This window comes from Saccopteryx leptura, chromosome 7 (assembly GCF_036850995.1).
Source record: "Saccopteryx leptura isolate mSacLep1 chromosome 7, mSacLep1_pri_phased_curated, whole genome shotgun sequence".
Classification (NCBI taxonomy): Eukaryota; Metazoa; Chordata; class Mammalia; order Chiroptera; family Emballonuridae; genus Saccopteryx; species Saccopteryx leptura.
Window position 1 is genome coordinate 21,004,283 of NC_089509.1, and position 21,840 is coordinate 21,026,122.

Genomic DNA, 21,840 nt, shown 5'->3' on the forward strand with positions numbered 1-21,840 from the left:
CAAAATACTGGGAAGAATTCTGTAAAATTTCCTTATAATAGGAAATTAAAAAACAATAAAGTAGAGAACTGACTTTCTTGGAGAAATATAAGGTCTTGAGGTCAATACAATAAAGTCAAAAATATGAGCTAAAGTTTAAGGTGTGTTGCCAAAAGAATAGTGTCTTCCATCCTTCCCCACCTTATTAAGTGCAATGACTCTGGGAAAACTATTCCCTCTGGTCTGTTCCTATCGAAATGCTATGTAACAGCTCACCTTAACCACAGTGAGGAGTAATAACTTTTATTACTTCATTACCCTCTCAAAAGTCTCAGGAGAGAGAACAGATTTGAACTATTCCAACTAAACATACACACCACCTCAACTGAGTCTTACCCATTTCTCTGCTATTTCCTCAGGCTGTAGAAAAAGGACATTAATATAAAGTATCCAGCTCTCATTATAGCTTGTAATGAAAAAAGAAAGAAAGAAGGAACAATATACTTCTAGGGAGAGAGTCATAAAGTTAACTATAATTTATCAGGTCAAATAGAATGTGTAGGTTAAGACTTTCTCCTCTCAAAAATAAAAAGAAAAGAAAAGAAAAGAAAAAACTAGGCCAACTTAAAAATAATTAAATAAGAAAGAAAGAAAGAAAAGGGAGAAAGAGAGAAGTGACCCATCAAAAAATTTTACATTCCACATGAAACACAATATGGTTGTTTCTCTTTTACCAACTTGATACAAACAAATATGTTGACTTTAAAAGTTAAGTATTGAAAATGGTGGAGCCACAAGCTATAAAGAGCTTGGATTCTTAGAAAAGAAACTTGGCAGAGAGCTGCTTACTCTCAGGAACATATATATATAAGAGAGAAACTTCTATGTCTTTATCAGGGCAGCCAGCATTACCATAACAAATGGACTATGCATGCAAATGCAGAAAACGAGATCATGATAGATGAAACTATAAATCAAGGATTAGAAGAAAACTTATCTCAATTGTTTCATATTATAAAATCTTAGTGCAAGAGACCTGAAGATGGCAGTGGAGTAGGCAGATGCACAGACTCCCAGCTCACACCACCAAACTAGATTAAAAATTAATTTAGGAAAAATCAGTGTGAAAAACCAATTCTGTACTACAAGAACAGCTCTCAAAAAACAAAGAGAAAAGAAGAAGCCACAGTGAGCCTGGTAGGGAGTGCTGAGGAGTAGTGGTTCTCCCTACTTACAGGAACAGGGGGGGGGGGAGGCTGAGAGCCCAGAAGGGCTCTCATTTCAAGGAAAAGAGCAGAAAATATCACTCACAGCCAATTGCCTGGGAACATAGAAACTAGGTGTGTTGAAAGGCTGGCTTGTCTTCCGAAAGGAAAGTGGAGAGAGAGAGAGAGACAGTGACTGGCAGAGGAATGCATGAAAGGACCTGAGAAGCTGACTCATCCAGTGCTGGAGGTGGCCATAGCTGGGGGAGGGGTTGATCCTTCCACACAATACAAGATTAAAGTGGTTCCAGGTGACCCATCTCCAGACATCTCTCCAGCTCCAATCAGAGCAACAAGAAACAGCTAAAAACAGAAAGTGGGGAGGAGGGGCAGTAACTCAGGTCACCATGGAGATCTGAGATACACGTAACCCTACAAAAGTAGAGAAAGCACCCCACCCCCAAAAAGAGTAACTGGAAAATAAGGCCTTCAAAGTCTCAGGTTACAGCCACTGCATTCCTGGATACAGTTTCAAGTAAACCCCCTGCTGAGATCAGTAAACAGGACTACCACCCTGTTAAGAAAACTGAGAAAAAAAACAAACAAATCAAGACTTCAAAGCGGCTCTACTAAAAAAGCCAAATCTGACAGTGGATTGCAAATAACAGCTGATGCCAACCCAAGAAGACCTAGAAATAACACAACTGAAAATTGGAGGCAGACAATACCAAGCCTAGACTCAACCAGCTATACAAACACACCCTAACACAAAGACATAATGAAAAGACAGAGAAGTGCAATCCAAATGAAACCTTCAGAAAATGAACTGAGTGATATGGACATAACCAAACTTCTAGATACAGAGTTTAAAATAAAGATTGTTAGTATGCTTAGGGATCTTAGAACAACACTGGATGGTCATTACAAACACCTAAATAAAGAGATTGCAAGTATAAAAGAGGACATTGAAATATTAAAAAAGAATTGGTCAGAGATGACAAACACAATATCAGAAATGAATAACACAGTGGAAAGAACTAAAAGCAGATGGATGAAGCTGAGGATTGAATCAGCAAGTTAGAGGACAAGATGAACTAAAGCATGGAAGAGAACAGAAAAAAGAAAACAGAATAAAAAAGTCTGAGGAAACTCTAAGAGAGCTCTGTGAAAACATGAAAAGAAATAACATCCTCATTATAGGGGTTCCTGAAGAAGAAGAAGAGAAAGAGCAAGGGATAGAGACTTTATTCAATCATATCATAGCTGAAAACTTCCCTAAATTGATGCAGGAGAAACTCTCACAAGTTCAAGAAGCACAGAGAACTCCATTAAAGAGAAACCAAAAGAAACCTACACCAAAACACATGATAATTAAAATATCAAAGCTAAGTGATAGAGAAAATATTAAAAGCTGCTAGAGAAAAAAAGACTATCACCTACAAAGAAGACCTCATAAAGATGACATCCAACTTCTCAATAGAGACTCTTGAGGCCAGAAGGGAATGGCAAAAAAATATTCAAAGTAATGCAGAACAAGAGCCTACAACCAAGACTACTTTATCCAGCAAGGCTATCATTTAAAATTGAAGGAGAAATAAAAAGCTTCCCAGAAGAAAAAAAAAAACTCAAGGAATTCATTACAAGCAAACCAATGCTGCAGGAAATGTTAAGGGGCCTGTTGTAAACAGATCAAAGTGGGAAAAGAATATAGCAAAAGAAGAATACAGCTTTAAAGAATAAAATGGCAATAAACAACTACATGTCAATAATAACCTTAAATGTAAATGGATTAAATGATCCAATTAAAAGACATAGGGTAGCTTTGTGGATAAGAAAACAGGACCCATACATACGCTGTCTACAAGAGACACACCTTAAAACAAAAGATGCACAAAGAATAAAGATAAAAGAATGGAAAAAAATGTTTCATGCAAATGGAAATGAAAAAAAGCTGGAGTAGAAATACTTATATACAAAATGGACTTTAAAACAATGGCTATCGTAAGAGATAAAGAAGGTCACTACATAATGATAATGGGAGCAATCCAACAGAAAGATATAACCATTATAAATATCTATGCACCTAATATAGGAGCACCTAAATATATAAAGCAAACTTTGATGGATATAAAGGGCGAGATCAACAGCAATACTATAATAGTAGGGGATTTTAATACCCCACTAACATCACTGGATAGATCCTCAAGAAAGAAAATTAACAAAGAAACAGCAGACTTAAAAAACACACTAGATCAACTGGATTTAGTAGATATCTTCAGAACCTTTCACACTAAAGCAGCAGAATATAAATCTTTTCAAGTGTTCATGGTACATTATCTAGGATAGACCTCATGTTAGGGCACAAAAGTGGTCTCAACAAATTTAAGAAGATTGAAATCATATCGAGCATTTTCTGTGATCAAAATGGCATAAGACTAGAAATCAACTACAACAGAAAAACTAAAAAATTCTCAAACAAATGGAAACTAAATAGCAGGTTGTTAAATAATGAATGCATTAACAATGAGATCAAAGAAGAAATAAAAAAATTCCTAGAAACAAATGATAATGAGCATACAACAACTCAAAATTTATGGGACACAGCAAAAGCAGTACTGAGAGGGAAGTTCATAGCACTACAGGCATACTTTAAGAAGCTAGAAAAAGCTCAAATAAACAACTTAATTCTGCATCTAAAAATACTAGAAAAAGTACAGCAAGTAAAGCCCAGAGGTAGTAGAAGGAAGAAAATAATAAAGATCAGAGCAGAAATAAATGACATAGAGACTAGAAAAACAATACAGAGGATCAATGAAACCAAGAGCTGCTATTGAAAGTGTAAACAAGTCAATAAACCCTTAACCAGACTCACCAAAAAAAAGGGAGAGAACTCAAATAAATAAAATTAAAAATGAGAGTGAAGAAATAACAATTGACACAACAGATATGCAAAATATTGTAAGAAAATATTATGAAGAATTGTATGACAAAAAATTAGACAATCTAGGTGAAATGGAAAAATTTCTTGAAATATATAATCTTTCAAAAATCAATCTGGAAGAATCAAAAAACCTAAACAGACTGATTACAACAAATGAGATTGAAACAGTTATAATAAATTCCTAAAAAACAAAAACCCTGGACTGGATGGCTACACAGGGGAATTCTACCAAATATTCAAAGAACAATTAACTCTTATCCTTCTCAAACTATTTCAAAAAATTCAAGAGGAAGGAAGACTTCTTGGCTCCTTTTATGAGGTGAGCATAATTCTGATTCCAAAACCAGGCAATAAAAACATAAAGAAAAAAAAATTATAGGTCTATATCCCTGATGAACTTAGATAATAAAATCCTCAACAAAATATTAGCAAACCAGATCCAGCAATACATGAAAAAAATCATACATCATGATCAAGTGGGATTCATTCTGAGGAGACAAGGATGGTACAATATTTGTAAATTAATAAATGTGATTCATCACATAAACAAAAGGAAGGACAAAAACCACATGATCATTTCAATAGATTCAGAAAAAGCATTTGATAAAATTCAGCACCCATTTATGATCAAAACTCTCAGCCAAGTGGGAATACAGGGAATATACCTCAACATAATAAAGGCCATCTATGACAAACCCACTGCCAACATCATACTCAATTAGCAAAAATTAAAAGCACTCCTCTTAAGATCAGGAACAAGGCAGGGGTGCCCTCTTTCACCACTCTTATTCAACATAGTACTGGAAGTCCTAGCCACAGCAATCAGACAAGAAGAAGAAATAAAAGGCATCCAAATTAGAAAAGAAGAAGTAAAAATATCATTATTTGCTGATGATATGATACTATACCTAGAAAACCCTAAAGTCTTAGTCAAAAAACTCTTCAACCTGATAAATGAATTCAGCAAAGTGGCAGCGTATAAAATTAATACACAGAAATCAGAGGCATTTTTATACACCAACAATGAACTGTCAGAAAGAGAAATTAAGGAAACAATTCCCTTCAATATTGCAAATAAATAATAATAAAGTTCCTAGGAGTAAACTTAACCAAGGAGGTTAAAGACCTGTTCTCAGAAAATTATAAAACATTAATAAAAAAGATCAAGGAAGATAAAAACAAGTGGAAGCATATATCATGTTTGTGGTTAGGAAAAATAAATATCATTAAAATGTCTATGTTATCCAAAGCAATTTATAAATTCAATGCAATACCAATTAAAATACTAATGACATACTTCAAAGATATAGAACACATATTCCAGAAATTTATATGGAACCAAAAAAAACCCACGAATAACTTCAGCAATCTTGAAAAAGAACAATAAAGTGGGAGGTATCACACTTCCTGATATCAAGTTATACTACAAGGCCATTGTACTCAAAACAGCTTGGTACTGGCATAAGAACAGGCATATAGATCAATGGAACATAACAGAGAACCCAGAAATAAAACCACACCTTTATGGACAATTGATATTTGACAAAGAAGGTAAGAACATACAATGGAGTAAAGATAGTCTCTTTAACAAATGATGTTGGAAAAATTGAACAGCTACCTGCAAAAAAATGAAACTAAAACACCAATTTACACCATTCATAAAAATAAACTCAAAATGGATAAAAGATTTAAATGTAAGCCGTGAAACCATAAGCATCTTAGAAGTAAACATAGGCAGTAAACTCACCTACATCTCTCGCAGCAATATATTTACTGATCTATTTCCATGGGCAAGTGAAAAAGAAGACAGGATAAACAAATAGGACTATATCAAACTTAATAGCTTTTGTACAGCTAAAGACAATATGAAAAGAATAAAAAGACAACTCACACAATGGGAGAACATATTTGACAGTATGTCTGATAAGGGGTTAATAACCAAAATCTATAAAGAATTTGTAAAACTCAACACCAAGAAGACAAATAATCCAATCAAAAAATGGGCAAAAGAAATGAATAGAAAGTTCTCCAAAAAAGAACATACAGATGGCCAATAGACAAATGAAACAATGTTCAACATCACTAATCATTAGAGAAATGCAAATTAAAACCACAATGAGATATCATCTCACACCAGTCATAATGGCACTCATCAACAAAACAACACAGAGTAAGTGCTGGTGAGGATGTAGAGAAAAGGGAACCTTCCTGCACTGCTGGTGGGAATGCAGACTGATGCAGCCACTGTGGAAAACAGTATGTAGATTCCTCAAAAAATTAAAAATTAAACTGCATTTTGACCCAGCCATCCCACTTTTAGGGATGTATCCCAAGAACACCATATCACTGAATGAAAAAAAAAATGCACCCCCATGTTAATGGCAGCATTATTCACAATAGCAAAGATCTGGAAACAACCCAAGTGTTCATCAGTGGACGAGTGGATTAAAAAGCAGCGGTACATATATACAATGGAATACTATGGGGCCATGAAAAAGAAGGAAATATTACCTTTTGCAACAACATGGTTGGACCTGGAAACTATTATGTTGAGTGAAATAAGCCAGGCAGAGAAAGAAAAATATCATATGACCCCACTCATTTGAGGAATCCAAAGAACAGTGAGAACTGAGGAACAGAATTGAGACAGAGGAGGGATCAAAGGGATCAGAGGAAAAGAGGACAGAGGGAAAGGGAATGATAGGATGGGATAAACCTGGGAAGGGGGAAGGGCGCTGTGGGGAGGAGGGCAAGGGAGATATTGAGAGGAATTTGCGGGAGGGAGGATGTATTTGGGGTGACCCTAGAATCTATGTAAACACAATTAATTAAATAAAAATTTTAGTGCTACAGGAACTCAAAAATAACATGATAAAAAATGATATATTAAAAGAGAACTACAAAGTTACCTAGAAAACCCAAAACACTATTATGGAATTAAGTTAGAAACAGAAACTATGAGGATAAACATTTCTGTTTTTCAAATAACTGACATAGATAAAAAGCATAATAAAACACAGTAAATACAGAAAAAAACAAAAATAGTAAAAATAAGTTAAAGAAATTCAACAAACAATACACTGTAATTTTAGTTAGTAGAGAATACCACAAGTAAAATAGAAAAATAAAACATTTAAAATATAATACAAGGGAATTTCTAATTTCTAAATATTACAAAAGAAATCTTATTAAAAGATCATTTTATTTTTTAAAGAAATCTTTTTGCTAAAAGCTTTTTCAAACATTCTCTAGTTAATATGTAAAATATCAGAAAAAAGAACCAAGAACAAATAAAAATTATATTTAGATATTCATGCAGAAGACTTAATCATCATCAAGATGAGATTGAAAGTTCTCTAATCATTATTCAATGTCATAGAGAATAGCAATGACTTCAAAGTTTGAGTAAAAAATTAGAGTCCAAAAAAAATTACCTAACCAAAATGTTATTCAAAAATAAAGAAAACAAAAATCGCCCTCTCCTTCTGTAATAGAAAAAATGAACAAAACAGATACATTATTAAGTGTATATTATATTTAAATCTATTGGAGATAAAACAAAGCCCAAAGTTGAGCTCAGAGCTGAGCATAGAGGAAAGAGAATTTTAAAGAAGTGAAGCTTATATTTATGCCACTTTTCCACTTCAGACTTTGCTGTTTCAAAGTTGTAGCACAGAATCTGAGAATCTGAATAGAAGTAAAGAAATTGAGAATCTGAAGAGGAATTTGAGCTATTTCACAGAAATGAATGACAAAAATTAGAGATCAAAGAGAAAGAGAATTGGTATATATCCCAGATTTCTAGTTGCAATCAATTCCAGTGGACCACATACTGGAAGCTCCTAAGAGTGCCACACACTTAAACTAAAGGTAAATTGGAAATAGGTAGTTTTCACAGAAGTCCAACCTCACATTAACACAAGTTAATTTGCTTAACCTAACCATGAGACAGAAGCAAAAATTAATCTCTAGGGTGAGATTAAATCAGAAACAAAGTAGCATTAAAAATAGTAATTATAGAAAACACAATATATGGATTTTAATTAATAATAACATTGTATCATTAGTTCAAAAGATGACAAAGCATTTAACACACATTCTTGATAAAAACTCTCAGCAAACTTAGAATAAATGGGAACTTCCTCAATTTGATAAAGTACCTTTTCAAAAACCTGTAGCAAACACACTTAATGGTAAGTAACTATAAGTTTTCCCACTAAGATTAGAAACAAGACAAGAATGTCCTCTCTCACCACTCCTTTTCTACATTGTACTGGAAGTGATAGCCGAATGCAGTAAGACAAGAAAATAAATCAGAGATACAGATTGGGAAGGAAAAAATAAAACTGTTTTTATTTATGGATGTTGTAATTGTCTAGGGAAAAAAATCTAAAAGAATTGACCCAAAACTTCCAGAACTAATAAGCTATTATATCAAAGTTTCAGGATTCAAAAATAATGTACAAAAGTCAATTTCTGCCTAACCAGTGGTGGCGCAGTGGATAGAGCATTGACCTGGAATGCTGGAGTCCCATGTTTAAAATCCTGAATTCTCCAGCTTGAGAATGGACTCATCTGGCTTGAGCACAGGCTCACCAGCTGGAGCATGGAATCTGGCTTGAGCGTTGGATCATAGACATGATCCTATGGTCACTGGCTTGAAGTCCAAGGTCACAGGCTTGAGCCCAATGTTGCTGGCTTGATCAAGGGGTTAGTGGCTCAGTTGGAGTCCAGTGGTCACGGCACATATGAGAAAGCAATCAATAAACAGCTAAGGTGTCACAACTATAAGTTGATGCTTCTCATCTCTTTCCCTCCCTGCACCCCTTTCTCTTTCTTTCTTAAAAAAGTCAATTGCTTTCCTACATACCAGCAATGAATAAGTAGAATTTAAAATTAAAAACATAATACCCTTTATATTAGCACCTCTCAAAATGAAATACTTAGATACAACTCTAACAAATTATATGTAAGATTGATATAAAAAATCACAAAACTTTAATAAACAAAATCAAAGAACTAAATAAAGTGATATTCTATGCTTATGAATAGGAAGTCTTAATATCATCAAGGTGTCAGTTGTTTCCAACTAGATATATAGATTCAATGCAATCCCAATCAAAGTGAACAGCAATTTCTTTCATTAATATCTACAAACTGATTCTAAAGTTTATATGAAGATGCAAAAGACCTGGAATAGTCAACACCTTTTTATTAAAATATGTAATTTATACATTCATTTTATACAAGTATTTATGTGTATCATTCTTCATCTATTCACAAATTATTCATCTATCTGGATATCTAGAGAATAATATCCAATTATGTTGATAATAAAAGTATATGGATTGTGGGAGTTATGTTTCTTTTTTTCTTAAGATTTTATTTATTGATTTTAGAGAGAGAGACAGAGAGAAAGGCAGGGGAGTGGAGGAGCAGTAAGCATCAACCCACAGTTGATTCTCAAATATGCCTTGACTGGCAAGCCCTGGTCCTCGAACTGGCAACCTCAGCATTTCAGGTCAATGCTTTTTATTCACTGCACCAGCACAGGTCAAGTACAAAGTAAAAGTTATGTTTCTTTTTAAAAACACTTCACATTTGTGTGTGTGTGGAGGGGGTTTAAAAGACTTAGTTTTTAGAGCAATTCTAGCTTCACAACAAAACTAATTTCCAAAGTGGCTGTATCACTTTGCACCCCCCAGGCCCCCCAGTGTGACATGAGAGGTCCTGCTGCTCGTGTCTTCACCAGCACTTGGCGGTATCCATGTTCCAGATTTCGGCCATTCTAATAACTGGGTAGAGGTGTCTCATTACTGCTTTAATTTATGTTTCTCTGATGACATGCGACGTGGAGCATCTTTTCATATGCCCTTCATGCTTCTTTGTTTCAAAATTTTGTGAGAGTTTTTTTTTTCCATTTTTATAAAAACAATTGAAAAATGTTTACTTTAAATGGGAAAAAAAGTAGCTCAAAGTAAATGTGTCAAAATTTAACAGTTTAATTTGCATTAAGAAATATGATTTTTTTCTTTCGCATTTTTTTATTTGTGATTCTCAAATTAAGAAAAAAGTGTCTAGGTAATTTTATTTAACCTACTCAGCCTGGCACTGATTCTAAAATTTATTATATTTAATAACAAACTATACTATATTAATTAATGAAATGATTCATTTTAACCCTGGATTTCCTGGCTTTCTCTTCATTCTGGATGATGTTGTCTCAGAACTCAGGGGACAAAACAAACCCTTTGACCTGGCACCTTGAGGCCACTCATACCCAACACGAGATGTGTTTGCATGGCCTTGGCTTCCTCTTCTTCTAACCCTAGCAAATCTTCATTGCCAAACTGTCCCTCCTGCTCAGCAATTTGCTCTATTTCCATTTCTTCTTTCCCACAGCAATCTGCTTCTATTTTTTGTTTCCTATTTCCCAGGAGCAACAGAAACACAAGGGCAATCATAGGAGCCAAGTTCTAAACTAGTGAAATTCTCCTGTGAAGTCTGCAATGTGCAGCACAACAGAGCAGCTGTCACCCCCAAACAGTCGAGGCGACTGAGGAACAGGAGTGCTGAGATTTCTAACTTCTCAGCATTATCGCTTACAATAAGGCCGGGGGAAAAACAAATAAAAATCACCGTCTGCTCGAAGACTTAAACCATGAAGAAAAAAGAGGAGAAAAGAGAGAAAGGGGAGTCGGACAGCCACAATACTTATTGGTCAGTGTGGGACGCTGATAAAGGAGTTACCGGGCAGCTGGGGCCCTTTAGTCTGCTGGCTCCTAGGGAGGGGACCTCTCCCTGCCCTGGATTTCATTGTTTGTCCCTATGAGAAGTTCTTAGTGGGTGACACTCATTAAACTTTTTATACTTAGCTTGTGTCCTGGGTGCTTGTTTTGCAGGCATTCAAGCAGCTTTCTGTTTGATAATTCTTGTTTTATATGCTAAGCTGAAGAAATCACTTTAGCGGGACAGAACAAACATTCCAACATCAGATGATTATAATCCTCTGCCCGAGGCATTATCAACAACCCGGCAGTGCTTTTCTGTCCAAATACAATGCCTCCTCAAAAGGCCCACTTAATCCCAGGTCTTCATGAAATCTGGTAACATCTGCCATCCTAGCTCAGCTTTGGGGAATGTGACATCAGGAGGGGGTCTGGTGTGTGCCTGGGACTCCTCAAAATAAAGAAAAAAACATTCCTGGCCAGTGGGTTCAGTGGATAGAGCATTGGCCTGTGTGCAGACATCCCAGGTTCAGTCCCCCGTCATGGCACACAGAAGTGACCATCTGCTTCTCTTTCCCACTCTCTCCGCCTTCTCTTTCTCCTCCTGTCTTGCCAGTGTCTCGATTGGTTCAAGTGTCAGCCCAGGCACTGAAGATTGTTTGGTTTATTCAAGCATCAATCCCAGATGTGGGGTTGCCAGGTGGATCCTAGTTGGGGCACATGCAGGAGTCTGTCTTTCTATCTCTCCTCCTCTCACTTAAAAAAAAAGAAAAGAAAAGAAAGAAAGGAAAAAGCATAGAGTCAGACATCCAGTTTGGAAGCTGGACAAAGACTAAAAGATCAACATTCCACAGAAATATTACAGAATCAGACAAACCTGAATCAACCTGAAAAATCTACTCTTTGTTTGTTTTTTTGTATTTTTCTAAAGTTGGAAACGGGAGGCAGGCAGGTAGACTCCCACATGCGCCCGACCAGGATCCACCTGGCACACCCATCAGGGGGTGTTGCTCTGCCCATCTGGGGTGTCGCTTTGCTGCAACCAGGGCCACTCTAGCTCCTGAGGCAGAGGCCACGGAGTCATCCTCAGTGCCCGGGCCAACTTTGCTCCAATGGAGCCTTGGCTGTGGGAGGGGAAGAGAGAGACAGAGAGGAAGGAGAGGGGGAGGGGTGGAGAAGCAGATGGGTGCTTCTCCTGTATACCCTAGCTGGGAATCAAACCCGGGACTCCTGCACGCCAGGCCGACGTTCTACCACTGAGCCAACTGGCCAGGGCCTACTCTTTGTTTCTTAATCTGGTCAAGAACAGATATAGGCACTGGCCTGATGACTCTATGGTAGACATCAGCCCTGTGTGTGGATGTCCCAGGTTTGATTTCCAGTCAGGGCACACAAGAGAAGCTTCCATCTGCTTCTCTCCCTTCCCCCTCTTGCTTCTCTCTCTCTCTCTCTTCCCCTCCTGCAGCCATGGCTTGATTGGAGTGAGTTGGCCCCCAGCACTGAGGATGGCTCCATGGCCTCCACCTCAGGTGCTAAGAAGAGCTCAGTTGCTGAGCAATGAAGCAACACCCCAGATGGGCAGAGCATCGTCCCCTAGTGGGCTTGTGGGGTGGATTCTGGTCAGGGCACATGTGGGAGTCTGTCTCTCTGCCTCCCGTCCTCTCGCTGAATATACATATATGTATATAAAAAGAACAAATATAATGTGGACTCTATGTTAAAAAAATCAAATAAATATTTTGTAAAACTGGCAATTCACTGAAAATGAATAGTAATTTTAAGCACAAGCTATTGCAGAAAAATATATGAACTGTTGGATTCCGAGGCCACCACTTACATTTGAGTGACTTTGCTGCCCAATTTCACCTGTTAGAGTCTCAGGTTCTACATTTGTAAAATGAGTATGTCTAGCCTAGAGAATTTCTGTAAGGATTATAGATAAAGAGTGCAATACATTTGGCACAGGTACACAATTAATGATGATTTAAATATTATTTATAGAATTTTTTCAGGCCATTAAATTTTAGCTAAGTAACATCAGCAGGCTTAAAAGCACATAACAATACATAAATTATTAAGAGGCCTGTGTTATTGATATTGATTTTCCCAATAAAGAATAAATGTTGCAACACCAATGAAAAGACAAACCACCAAGAAAAGAAGAAGACTGATTAGAAAGAGGAAAACTAAAGTTCCTTCCTAAACCAGTCACATCAACCCACAGACTGGGCTGGCGAGGTAAGACTGGGAGATGGGGCCATCCTGGGTATTCTGTGGCTTACACAATGTAGGGCATTTGTCAGTCAGAATCAGTGCTAACCGTATTTAAAATATTTTTTAGAGCACCATATTTCTTCTCTCTATAGTTTCTTCTCCCATAGCTTCCATAAAATTTGAAATTATTACAGAGAATTTTGGTTTCTGAGAAATTTTTGTCCAGACACAACAGCATCTGCTTTAAGACCAACCCTTCCTGCTTGGTGCATGTGCTAGTGTATCCCCAACAGAGGCAATGACATGTTGGAGGTAGATCAAAGCCTGCACATATGGGACAAAAATTCAGATCGTCTCATTTCTCACTAATTGTCATTTGAGTCCAAGGCCTTCCTGAGAGTGGCTCTGCTCTTTCCCCAGGGTTTTGTGCTATGATGTGCATGCTGTTTTCACTTAATATGGCAATCATTTGTCCCCAGCAAACCCATGTTACGAGGAAAGACCATTTATTATTTGTTTAATTTTAAAATAATATGTAAATTTTTTTTCCTCAAAGACTATATCCCAAGCTTCAAATTTTTTTTTTTTCCAAGAGAAAAAGAGAGACAGAGAGAAGGACAGATAGAGATAGACAGGAAGGGAGACAGATTAAAAGCATCAATTCTTCATTGCAGCACCTTAGTTGTTCATTGATTGCTTTCTCATATGTGCCTTGGCCAGGAAGCTATAGCAGAGTGAGTGACCCCTTGCTCAAGCGAGTGACCTTGGGCTTCAAATCAATGACCTTTTGGTCATGTCTATGATCCCAAACTCAAGCCAGTGATCCTACACTTAAGCTGGTGAGCCTGCACTCAAGTCAAATGAGCCCATGCTCAAGCCGGCGACCTTGGGTTTCGAACCTGGGTCCTCTGAGTCCCAGCCCAACACTCTATTCACTGCACCACTGCCTAGTCAGGCCCAAGCTTCAAATTCTTTTTTTTTTTTTTTTTAATTTTATTTTTTTAATGGGGTGACATCAATAAATCAGGATACATATATTCAAAGATAACAAGTCCAGGTTATCTTGTTGTTCAATTATGTTGCATACCCACCACCCAAAGTCAGATTGTCCTCTGTCACCTTCTATCTTGTTTTCTTTGTGCCCCTCCCCACCCCCTATCCCTCTCCCATTCCCCCCTCCCCCCCCGTAACCACCACACTCTTATCAATGTCTCTTAGTTCCACTATTATGTCCCACCTACGTATGGAATAATACAGTTCCTGGTTTTTTCTGATTTACTTATTTCGCTTCGTATCATGTTATCAAGATCCCACCATTTTGCTGTAAATGTTCCGATGTCATAATTTCTTATGGCTGAGTAGTATTCCATAGTGTATATGTGCCACATCTTCTTTATCCAGTCATCTATTGATGGGCTTTTTGGTTGTTTCCATGTCCTGGCCACTGTGAACAATGCTGCAATAAACATGGGGCTGCATGTGTCTTTACGTATCAATGTTTCTGAGTTTTTGGGATATATACCCAGTAGAGGGATTGCTGGGTCATAAGGTAGTTCTATTTTCAGTTTTTTGAGGAACCACCATACTTTCTTCCATAATGGTTGTACTACTTTACATTCCCACCAACAGTGTATGAGGGTTCCTTTTTCTCCACAGCCTCTCCAACATTTGCTGTTACCTGACTTGCTAATAACAGCTAATCGAACAGGTGTGAGGTGGTATCTCATTGCCTTTTTGATTTGCATTTCTCTAATAGCTAAAGAAGATGAGCATCTTTTCATATATCTGTTGGCCATTTGTATTTCTTCCTGGGAGAAGTGTCTATTCATATCCTCTTCCCATTTTTTTATTGGATTGTTTGTTTGTTTGTTGTTGAGTTTTATGAGTTCTTTGTATATTTTGGATATTAGGCCCTTATCTGAGCTGTCGTTTGAAAAAATCATTTCCCATTTAGTTGGCTTTCCGTTTATTTTGTTATCAGTTTCTCTTGCTGAGCAAAAACTTCTTAGTCTGATGTAGTCCCATTCATTAATTTTTGCCTTCACTTCTCTTGCCTGTGGAGTCAAATTCATAAAATGCTCTTTAAAACCCAGGTCCATGAGTTGAGTACCTATGTCTTCTTCTATGTACTTAATTGTTTCAGGTCTTATGTTTAGATCTTTGATCCATTTTGAGTTAATTTTTGTACAGGGGGAGAGACTGTAGTCCAGTTTCATTCTTTTGCATGTGGCTTTCCAGTTTTCCCAGCACCATTTATTGAAGAGGCTTTCTTTTCTCCATTGTGTGTTGTTGGCCCCTTTATCAAAAATTATTTGACTATATATATGTGGTTTTATTTCTGGACTTTCTATTCTGTTCCATTGGTCTGAGTGTCTATTTTTCTGCCAATACCATGCTGGTTTGATTGTCGTGGCCCTATAATAGAGTTTGAAGTCAGGTATTGAAATGCCCCCCGCTTCATTCTTTTTCTTTAGGATTGCTTTGGCTATTCGGGGTTTTTTATAGTTCCATATAAATCTGATGATTTTTTGCTCCATTTCTTTAAAAAATGTCATTGGAAGTTTGATGGGAATTGCATTAAATTTGTATATTGCTTTGGGTAATATAGCCATCTTGATTATATTTATTCTTCCTAGCCAAGAACAAGGTATATTCTTCCATCTCATTATATCTTTTTCGATTTCCCTTAACAATGGTATATAGTTTTCATTATATAAGTCCTTTACATTCTTTGTTATGTTTATTCCTAAGTATTTTATTTTTTTTTGTTGCAATCGTGAAGGGGATTATTCTTTTGAGTTCCTTCTCAGTTGTTTCATTGTTGGCATATAGAAAGGCTATTGACTTCTGTATGTTAATTTTGTATCCTGCGACCTTACTGTATTGGCTTATTGTTTCTAGTAGTCTTTTTGTGGATTCTTTGGGGTTTTCTATGTATAGGATCATATCATCTGCAAAAAGTGATACCTTTACTTCTTCTTTTCCGATATGGATGCCTTTTATTTCTTTGTCTTGTCTGATTGCTCTGGCTAGAACCTCTAGTACCACATTAAATAAGAGTGGAGAGAGTGGACAACCCTGTCTTGTTCCTGATTTTAGGGGGAAAGCCTTCAGTTTAGTGCCATTTAATATGATGTTAGCTGATGGTTTATCATATATGGCCTTTATCATGTTGAAATATTTTCCTTCTATACCCATTTTGTTGAGAGTCTTAAACATAAAATTGTGTTGTATTTTATCGAAAGCCTTTTCTGCGTCTATTGATAAGATCATGTGGTTTTTGTTCTTTGTTTTGTTGATATGGTGTATTACATTAACCTTTTTACGTATGTTGAACCATCCTTGAGATTCTGGGATGAATCCCACTTGATCATGATGTATTATTTTTTTAATATGTTGTTGTATTCGATTTGCTAGTATTTTGTTTAGTATTTTAGCATCTGTATTCATTAGAGATATTGGTCTGTAGTTTTCTTTTTTTGTGCCATCCTTGCCTGGTTTTGGTATGAGGGTTATGTTGGCTTCGTAAAATGTGTTTGGAAGTATTGCTTCTTCTTCAATTTTTTGGAAGACTTTGAGTAGAATAGGAACCAAATCTTCTTTGAATGTTTGATAAAATTCGCTGGTATAGCCGTCAGGACCTGGACTTTTATTTTTGGGGAGGTTTTTAATGGTTTTTTCTATTTCTTCTCTACTGATAGGTCTGTTTAGGCTTTCTGCTTCTTCTTGACTCAGTCTAGGAAGGTTGTATTTTTCTAGGAATTTATCCATTTCTTCTAGGTTGTTGAATTTAGTGGCATAAAGTTTTTCATAGTATTCTACAATAATTCTTTGTATATCTACGGTGTCCGTGGTGATTTCTCCTCTTTCATTTTGGATTTTGTTTATATGAGTTCTTTCTCTTTTTTCCTTGGTAAGTCTTGCCAAGGGTTTGTCAATTTTGTTGATCTTTTCAAAGAACCAGCTCCTTGTTCTATTAATTTTTTCTATAGTTTTTCTGTTCTCTAATTCATTTATTTCTGCTCTGATTTTTATTATCTCCTTTCTTCGGCTGGTTTTGGGTTGTCTTTGTTCTTCTTTTTCTAGTTCCTTAAGGTGTGAAGTTAAGTGGTTCACTTGGGCTCTCTCTTGTTTGTTCATATATGCCTGAAGTGATATGAACTTCCCTCTTATCACTGCTTTTGCTGCATCCCATAGATTCTGATATGTCGTATTGTCATTTTCATTAGTCTGTATATATCTTTTGATCTCTGCACTTATTTCTTCTTTGACCCATTCATTTTTTAAAAGTATGTTGTTTAGTTTCCACATTTTTGTGGGATTTTTTTCCTCTTTTTTGCAGTTGAATTCTAGTTTCAAGGCTTTATGATCAGAAAATATGCTTGGAACAACTTCAATTTTTCTGAATTTGCTGATGTTGTTTTTGTGGCCCAACATATGGTCAATTCTTGAGAATGATCCATGTACACTGGAGAAAAATGTATACTCAGTCACTTTGGGATGAAATGTCCTGTAGATGTCTATCATATCCAGGTGCTCTAGTGTTTTGTTTAGGGCCACTATGTCTTTGTTGATTCTCTGTTTGGATGACCGATCTAAAGCCGTCAGCGGTGTATTGAGGTCTCCAAGTATGATTGTGTTTTTGTCAGTTTTTGTTTTAAGATCAATAAGTAGCTGTCTTATATATTTTGGTGCTCCTTGGTTTGGTGTATATATATTAAGAATTGTTATGTCTTCTTGATTCAGTGTCCCCTTAGCCATTATGAAATGGCCATTTTTGTCTCTGAGTACTTTTCCTGTCTTGTAGTCAGCATTATCCAATATGAGTATTGCTACACCTGCTTTTTTTTGGATGTTATTTGCTTGGAGTATTGTTTTCCAGCCTTTCACTTTGAATTTGTTTTTATCCTTGTTACTTAGATGAGTTTCCTGTAGGCAGCATACAGTTGGATTTTCTTTTTTAATCCATTCTGCTACTCTGTGACTTTTTATTGGTGAGTTTAATCCGTTTACATTTAGTGTAATTATTGATACTTGTGAGTTCCCTATTGCCATTTTATATCTTGCTTTCTGTTAGTTTTGTGTCTTGTTTGATCCTTCTCTTTTGTTTTTCTATCTTTTGTTTTTATTTGGTTGTATTCCATACATCTTTCCACTGTTGCTATCTTTTTTTATCTCATGTGCTTCTGTGGTGGTTTTTTCAATGGTGGTTACCTTTGAATAATGAAAAGGGTCCCTACCTTGTTCATTGTAGCGAAATATTTTGTGAGTACTTTTGCACTCCATCGTCCTTTGCTACTGTTAATCTCCATCTTCTCCCCCTCTTTCTTTTTGTTGTTGTCACAGTTTAAATTTGGTTTTATTGTGTTCTTCTTGGAGCTTTTACTTGTGGCTCTGTTTTTTTTTTTGTTCTTTGTATCTGATTGGAGAACCCCCTTTAGTAATTCCTGGAGTGGGGGTTTTCTGATGATAAATTCCCTCATCTTTTCTGTATCTGTGAATGTTTTTATTTCTCCTTCATATTTGAAGGATAGCTTTGATGGGTATAGTATTCGTGGCTGAAAGTTCCTCTCTTTCAGGACTTTAAATATTGGGGTGCACTCTCTTCTAGCTTGTAGAGTTTCTGCTGAGAAATCTGATGATAATCTAATGGGCCTTCCTTTATATGTTGTATTCTTCTTTTCCCTGGCTGCCTTGAGAATTTTTTCTTTGCTGTTGGTTTGTGTCAATTTCATTATGATATGCCTTGGAGTAGGTTTGTTGGGGTTAAGAAAACTTGGAGTTCTGTTTGCTTCTTGAACTTGAGGCTTTAGTTCTTTCCACAGGCTTGGGAAGTTCTCATCTATTATTTGTTTGAGTATGTTCTCCATTCCATTTTCTCTCTCTTCTCCCTCTGATATACCTATTATTCTTATGTTATTCTTTTTGATGGAGTCAGATCATTCTTGTAGGGCTATCTCATTTTTTTTAATTTTTGAGTCTCTTTCTTCTTCTCTCTGTTGTGCCTCAAGTTGCTTGTCTTCTATTTCACTAATCCTCTCTTCTATCTGACCTGTTCTATTAGCTAAGCTTGTTACTTCATTTTTCAGTTCGTGAATTGAGTTTTTCATCTCTGTTTGATTTGTTTTTATAGTTTCAATTTCCTTGGACATATATTCTTTGTGTTCATTGAGTTTGTTTTCTGAGCTCCCTAAATTGCCTTTCTGTGTTTTCTTGTATATCTCTGAGTATTTTTAGGATTTCTATCTTGAATTCTCTGTCATTTAGCTCCAAGGTTTCCAATATATTAAATTTTTTCTCCATAGATTTTTCCTCATCTAGCTGTGTTACCTCTCTTTCTTTTGTATCCATGATATTCGATTTTCTCTTCCTTAATGGCATCTGAGGGTGGTTTTGTTGATAGTATTAATGAGATTTAATAAAGAATAAAAAGTTTAAAAAATAATTTAAAAAAATCGAAAAGAGTTGTTTTTTTAAAAAAAATTAATAATGAAATAAAGAAAAATAAAATAAAATAAAAATTTAAAAAAAAAAAAAAAGGAAATTATTCCCCCCCTCCTTTTTTCCTCTCCTCTCCTCTCCCTTCTTTCTTGATAAAATCTTGTGGTGGACTGTGAATTATAACAAACAATGCCTGTGATGGAGGGCCTGAATTGGGGAAAAGTAATAAAGGGGCAAAAAAAAAAAAAAAAAAAAAAGAAAAAAAGAAAGAAAGAAAAAAGAAAAAAAAAAGAGCATATGGACCCACAAAAAGCAAATAAGGAAAAAATTTGGGTCAAGAATAAAATGATTTGCTTTTAGGTGTTGGTTGTCTAAGAGTTATGATGAGAGGATTAAGAGGAAAACGGAAAAATGGGGGGACAAATTAAAAAATTACTATTGTATTTAGTGGAACAAGAACTAGATAATATGGAGAGCCAGGGATGGGAGCACTGCTAGTGAGTTAAAAAGGTGAAGTAAAAACCCCCCAAAATGCCACAAACATGAGTTTGAGTCCCAGATAAGATAATTTGTTTGTTATTGAGGTTTGAATGAGAGGAGATGTAAAGGAGAAAGGAAGAAACTAATATAGAGGGAGAAAAGAAAGAGAGAGAGAGAAAAAAAAAGAGGGAACCACTAAAAGAAGAAAAAAGAAAGGAGAGAGAGAGAGAGAGAGAGAGAGAGTTAAGGGTTTTGGAGTGCAACCCTCATAGAGAGAAAGGAAGAGAAGAGAAAAGATAATGGGAGATGTAACACTTATGGGTAGTGTAGTTCAAGGAGAGGAGAGAGTAAGACCGGTAGAGAGTTAATCGGCCAAATTGGAGGAGGAAAAAAAAAGTATCAAGAATGAAGATAAGAGAAACAAACGAACAAATATAATAAAATGGGATAGGTTATAAAGTCTGCAGATTATTCTTGATTTTGAGAGGTTATCTTCTTGCTTTTTCTTTTCTCTCCCTCTTCCTGGTCGGTGACTCTGTACCCCGGGTTTTGCCCCTTTGCCACGCTCAGGTGGAGGTTTGCAGTTGATAAGTCTCTATGGCAATGTCATGTATTGTGCTTTAGTCTCATTGGCAGTCGAGGCTATTAGCATTTATAGGCTCCGACAGCGAGAGAGTCCGTGTTCCTGGAGCCTTTCTCCTAGTCTTTCCTTCCTCAATTAGTAGCCTGATAATCCAGCTATGGGGTTGCTGCTGCCTCTGCCTGGATAGTAAGAGGCTCAAAGAGCTGGCAACTCCCCACTCTATTCCCACTCAGCACAGGGCTCTGGGTAAGGCTCAGTCAGTCAGAGCTGCTAGCATAATCAGGAGGGCTTTCCGGCCATTCAAAGACCTCTGGCTCTGCCACTCTGTCCGGTAACACAAGCGGGCGCCCACTTCCGGGGCGCCAAGCTTCAAATTCTTAATAGTGTATAGGGCAGGACAGAGAAAACTACATTTATAAGACTAGTTTTTATTTATTTTTTATATGTAACAGACTATTATGTTCATATAATTACCTAGAAAATAAATAGGTCAACAGACACATACCCAAGAACTAAGAATTTTGCTCAGCCATTCTGTACAGATACTGATAATTTAAAGAACTTGGTCAAAAAGGAAAGTTAGCTCAATTAGATCTTTAACATCAGTCATAGAGGACACAGAAAAATAAATGCCTTAAGATTTGAAATTAAACAAACATTTCTTTGAACGCCAGCCACTAGAGATGCAGAGGTGAATCAGGTTTGGTTTGCGCTTTCCAGACATGTACTACATGATAATAATGATTCCCTGATTAAAGATATCAACAATATTATCAGTTGTTGCATTATTACTATAAGCCTGGCCCTTGTGCTGAACCTGTCAGGCACTTTTTCATAAAGAAACATGATCAACAATATTATATATATATATATATATATATATATATATATATATATATATATATATATATATATATATATATATATATTTAACTACAGTAAAGTTAACAGATCAGGAGATGGCTATGATTGAAAAAAGTTTGTTACAGTTCTCAAGACAGCCAAGCAGGACCCCACAGGGAGGCAGCAGAGTTGAACAGGCAGAGGAAAGGAAAGAAAACGTGGGCAAGGACAAAAGTTAGAAATTCAGCTTCAGTAATTGCAGCTTTTAATTATAATAAATAAGGGTTAAAAATAGTTACTTTGCCTGCTATTCTTTCTAAGTGGCTCCTTGGCTTTCCCCTTTGAAATGCAGTAAGAAGTTTATCTTTGCACGAGGGCCTGGGAAGCCTCTTTAAAAGCAATCATCTAGGAGGAGCCAAAGAATAG